We start from the raw sequence: 6,098 nt of genomic DNA, 5'->3' as shown, positions 1-6,098 counted from the left end.
TCATGCATTCAGGTATTTCCCATGATTTCTGATGTGATCAGTAATAAAGGTTGCAATGAAGTATAGCTATGATTATAACTATCCTGTAATCTAAAAACAACAAGGAATATCTTTTCTGTACAGTCAGCTATGAAATTATTGGGGAGTAATTGTCCATCTAGAAGAAACTGGTCATCTTTCTATTGATCAATTAGTTATTGATTTGGATAGGATTTCACAAGATAGGTCTCATCATGCCTTTCATTTATTCAAATGTTTCCAAATATCCAATAAAGGCTTTTTTCCCCCCAAGGACAGAGCACTGGGTTTCAAATTGGAGCAAATGCTGACACAGATTTGTATTTTCCAGGATTATTCAAAGCACAAATCAGAGCTCTATGATCTCCCATAGCATGACCAAAAAGCAGACATCCTTTGGGGGTTCACTGGAAAATTGGCATTTATGAGTTGAGGGAGCTCCTCTGTTATGTAAAAGTACATTTATTTATATGTGATGTTGAGAATAGAACCCAGTACTTCACACATGCTAGGCAAGTGCTCTACCAATGAGCTACAACCCCAGCCCCTTTATTTGTTATTTTGAGATGGTCTCACTAAGTCACTTAGTGCCTCACTAAGTTGCTGAGGCTGGCTTTGAACTCATGATCCTCCTACCTTAGTCTTCCAAATTCCAGGTATGTTACCATGACCAGCCAGTTTCCTTAATTTCTTGCTTGTTTAAAAAAATGTTAAAATTTTTACATTTGAACAATATTTTGACTGGAAATATCATTATTGGTTTACCTTCTCTTTTCTTGTGGGCTTTTAATGTGTTTCCCAGTCTTTTAAAAATTTTAGTACGCTTTTGTGAAGGTGTCTGATGTCAGTCTGATTTTTTCCCCTTATAATTAATCTACATTTAAAAAATATATTTATTTATTTATTTATTCTAATTTGTTATATATGACAGCATAATGCATTTCAATTCATAGTACACATTTAGAGCACGATTTTTCGTGTCTCTGGTTGTAGAATTAACCTGATTTTTTAAACCTGCCATCTCCAAAGTATTATTTAATTAATTTTAAATCCAGTAACCTTACTAGTATCTATCTTTGTATTGGAGATTCTGAGTCACCTGTCCCTGGAACATGGTAAACACTTACATGGGTAGATTCAAGTTTTATTTCTTTCAGGAAAGTCATCTTACATTATATTTTTATTTGTTATCATTTTTTACAAACATTCTATTATTTATATGTTGACTCTCTTCTGCCTATCTTCCATTTATGCTATCTTCTAATTATTTTAAGCATTTTGTTTTTCTGAGTTTTTCTCCACTTAGCACCTGACCTCTGATATTTCATATTTCCTCTCTTCCTTTTATTTCCTCATTAATCACTAAGATTTTATACCTATGTTTGTTTTGTACTATTGTTTCATGGAGGCTAATTTGTTTAATTAAGATTGTAGTTAACTATTTTTATCAGTTAGATGTCATTATTTTTCTGGTCCTTAATTTTCATCTTCCATTTGTTTTCATATCTATTTTCTCATTTATTTCTTTTAAAATCTTCATATAGATTCTGTGCTCCTTAACACATTTTGGGTGGATGGGGGTACCAGGAATTGAACTCAGGGGCACTCAACCACTGAGCTATTATCCCCAGCCCTATTTTGTATTTTATTTAGATATAGGGTCTCACTGAGTTACTTAGCACCATGCTTTTGCTGAGGCTAGCTTTGAACTTTTGATCCTCCTATATCAACCTCCCAAGCAGCTGGGATTATAGGTATACACCACCACATCTGACTTCCTTAATACTTTAAGTGGTGATTTTCCACCCACCTCCAGGAGTTGATAATCGAAGACATTTCATATGGAGAAATGAATGCCAGGACCATGTTCCACCTTTGAAACTTTCCTTTTGACCTAGGATTTGGGGGAGTGCGGGAACTGGGTGTCATTTATATTTTATTTCTCTTTATCAGGTAGAAATTTTCCCACCACATCCCTTACCTTCCTGTCAAGTTTCTCTTTTCTTTCTCCTTTCTTCTACATTGCTTTCTTCCTTTATCTATAACTTATTTCCAAGATCTTTCCCTTAATCCTATCTCTACTTTTCATGTCTAAATCAGTCCAGAGAAGCATTGTAACCATTGCGTAGTATTCATTTACACCACCGTGAATAACAAATTTAGGTTTTTACTTTAAAGTGTGTCCTTTCCCCATGAGAAGTGGATTTTTCTGTTTATTTCTGGGATCTATAGCCAAGGCACCCTGTTATTTCTTCCTCCTGAATATATCCTTATTTCATCTCCAGTAATTTTTGTCAGCTTTTTCTCCAATTTTGCCAGGGTTTTAGCTGTCTCCTAATTTTGTTGAAAAAAAATATTGTGCAGTGTTTTGGAAAGATATCTGCTCATGAATTTCAACCTGATATGTTCTCAGCACTCCTTTCCCTCCCACTCTGCCATAAATGTTTTCATCTGACACCTATTCATCCAATAAAACTAAGCATAGTTTCACCTTTAAAAAAATTTCTTGACAATCTGCCTTCTTTTTACTTGGGTCATCTCTAATATTAAGTCTCATCACTTACTCACTCTATATGTGACCTATGCAGTTTTACATGATTGAACATAACATCACTTTATTATTACTTTGTTAGGTCCCTTCTCACAAACTAGACTTGGCTACTTGAGGACAGTGACAACATGCCTTATGCATTTCTGTCACCTCAGGATAGAAGGCTTAGGCTGGTCTGTCAATAAAATAAGTTGAATGAATAAATGAATAAATAAATCTCTTTTTTTCTTTTAGAAAACAACAATCAAAATATTGGCATACTAATTAAAAATCTGTAACATCTCATTTCTTAACAAGAAAATGTTCATTTAGTATTGAAGGTTTTTAGAAAGTTTGATAAATAATTCTACAGGTATAAGTATAAAAATAACAATTCAGCTCAGAAAGTATAGATTTGTGTGAATAAGACTGCAACAATTAATATATTTTTATTCCTCAGAGATTTCCATAGCAAGTGTGTTTACTGTTGAAACTGAAATGTGATTTTTGTTTCTTCTGGGAACCCACGCTCCATCTGTAATCTGTCAACAAGTAGTGCTATTTTTGTCTTTTGCATTCTCACCAGTAACAATCATTGCAATTGCATCTTAACTGGCAGTTCTCATTCTGCAGTGTTAGAAGTTCATGCTATTATTCTTTTCGAAATAAACAACTGGAAAATTTAGCTTTTAGTAAAATAAAGAAGCAAGTGTTACTTTTGTATTATCTAGAATCAGATATCTTACTATCAAGTTTAAGGCTTCAATGCTTCACTTTTAACCTCTAGGGAAATACATCCCACAGAACAATATAGCTTTCTTAGTTGTACATGAGAAAAAGTGCACTGAATTTGAGTGTTTAACTTGTCTATGAACCTTTTGGAAATAAAGGCACATGAAAAAGGGCATGTAAGTTTCTTGTTTTGTTTTGAGCAGAAAGCAGTACTTAAATAGACTGTATACTTACATAGTAAATATAGTGGAGCTCATCTTTGTTTAACCAAATGAAACACATAACACATATAGTTACTGAAAGTAATAGTAAAAGATTATGTAGAATTTGTTGCATGATAGAAAATTGTAAGAAGTTCAAATATGTATGCAGGTGATTTCTTCATTTGTGTATGGACAAACAGAATGTAATCATACAGGTGTTTTTCATGTTTGACTAAGCACACATGGTTTCTAAACAGGAGCTTGCCAATGTTATATGCTAAAAAATATTTTTCTATATTGATGCTGAGAAAAAGTTGTAATTTTTTAAAAAAGAAGTCAATGAAGTTTTTGGCTCTAACATAAAATTGATATGTATATTCTGTTCCAACAATTGTTACTTTTAAACAGTACTAGGTTTACCATTCCCCAAGTATTTTTGGTCAAATAAACCATTTAACCTTAAGTTGTTTAAATATCATTTGTGTATAGCGATGGCTGGTTGTTTTGGTTAAATTCTGAGAAAGGGCAAGACAATGGCAGAAATCTCACCAAATTCTCAGAAATAAAACAAATAGAAAATGTCAGAAATGAGATGCAGCATTCAGAAATAAACAAAAGTAACTGCTTTTGTTGGGAAAGTCAAGCAATCTTCCAAGTTCATAATCATGTAAAGTTATAAAATGTATGTCAAATAACAAAGTAAAATTAAAAAAAAATTAGGAACATTTTGACAGAATATTTTAATAATAAAATTGCTATTAGGTTGGTATTTTTTCACATTAACTTGCTTCATCATGGAAATATCTAGTGAGGATTAAGAGTTCAGTCTCTTGAGCAAATTTTTAAAAGTTTTGCCTTCATTCTTCTTCTTCATTTGGGAAACAAGGAGAGTAATTGTATCTACCTCATAGGCTCTTGTGATGATTAAATGAGATAATGTGTATGTAATGGCACACAGTTAAGTATTCAGAAAGATGTCATACATTTTTCCTATTGCTGATATAATACATTACATAAACTAGTGATTTAAACCAACACAAGTTTATTACCTGAAGTCCAGAAGTCCCAAATAGGTCTCATGGGTGAAAATCAGAGTGTTGACTGGCATTCATTCCTTCTGGAAGCTTTTCATTCATTCATTCATTTCTCTCTCTCTCTCTCTCTCTCTCCCCCCCCCCCGCCATCTGCCTTGAAACCTTTGCTTCTAGCTAGCTCCTTTATCATCCTAACCTCCAACCTCTACCTCAGTTGTCATATCTCTTTCTGACCCTCCTTGCCTGCATCTTTATCTTGTGATTACATCCAGCCCACCAGGATAATCAAGCCACTTTCCCATCTCCAGATACTTCACTTAATCACATCTGCAAAGTCCTTTTTGTGTCATAATGCAACATATTCATAAATTTTGGAAATTAGATTGTAAACTTCTTGGAGGAACCATTATTTAGCCTGCCAGAAGTGCTATGATTTTTGGTTATAACTGCAAAGTTTGTCATTGCTTGGCTAATGGATAATTATTATTACTATCACTATTATTATTATTATTATTAGAAAAAAGAGATTGAACCCAGGGCACTTAACCACTGAGCCAAATCCTAAGCCATAGTTTGTATTTTATTTAGAGACCAGTCTCACTCAGTTGCTGAGGGCCTCACTAAATTGCTGAAGCTGGCTTTGAACTGGTGATCCTCCTGAACCTTGGGAATTACAGGTGTGTGCTACCTTGCCCGGCTTAATGAATTTTTGGTTCTCCTTAATCTTTTTGTAATTTTTGGTTATGCAGAATAACCTGATTTTTTAAAAGAAAATATTTTGCTATTATTAAAAACTAAATAAGTCATTTGAAAACTATGTATCTGAAAATTTTAATGAAGCTCTGATTTGTTTTCCTAATGATCTTTTTCAGAGAAGCATGTGTGCTCTGATGTGTCTGGGCATTAATATATATTCAATAAACATATAAATGAATGAATGAATGAACTTGATGGTGGGGAGAAATAAATGGAGGAGGACTTGAATAACATTGAGTGATTATTTGGGGTAACTTTTTTTCCTTTTTTGTCCCTAAAAATGAAAACATATTTTTAGGAGTCTGAAAACTTATGATATCTTTCAATGTTGTTTTCTTAGAAATAATCTGATAAAAAATATGAAAATCATATTTATTTTTTCTTATATTATTTTTTTCTATGAAAAAAAGCTTATGCAAGTATGTTGATAGTCTTCTGTTGCTAAACATAAAAGCATTAGCAACTCTAGAGAAAAGCCATGACATCTATTAAGAAAATGTTTAGGGTTTTCTTTCTTTCTCCTACTGCATTCCTATATTTCACACAGAAAAGTTTCATTTTTAATTTTTTTCTCAACAATAGCAAGAGTAATAACTATTTTATATTATAATGCAGTATCTTAACACAAAACATCACTTGTCAAATGGATCAGATCTGAAAATATTTGCCTTGTTTTATAAACAAGTGCATAGAACAAGTGATTGTTCTGGAAACAGAAGTTAAAAATCTATGGCTTATCTTCAACATTTAATTTTAAAAGCAGAAATATGGATTGCTACAAATTGTAACTATTTTGAAAACATTTCCTTTTAGCCTTTAGAAGTA

At 32.7% G+C, this 6,098-nt stretch overlaps 1 pseudogene; it reads right to left on the bottom strand.

The window, feature by feature from the left end:
- On the bottom strand, window positions 1-480 carry LOC113177012 (S-formylglutathione hydrolase pseudogene; annotated as a pseudogene).
- Between the last annotated feature and the right edge of the window lie 5,618 nt (window positions 481-6,098).

This window comes from Urocitellus parryii, chromosome 8 (genome assembly GCF_045843805.1).
Source record: "Urocitellus parryii isolate mUroPar1 chromosome 8, mUroPar1.hap1, whole genome shotgun sequence".
Taxonomy (NCBI): Eukaryota; Metazoa; Chordata; class Mammalia; order Rodentia; family Sciuridae; genus Urocitellus; species Urocitellus parryii.
The sequence above is the reverse complement of the archived record's forward strand: the minus strand, read 5'-3'. Positions and strand labels throughout refer to the sequence as shown.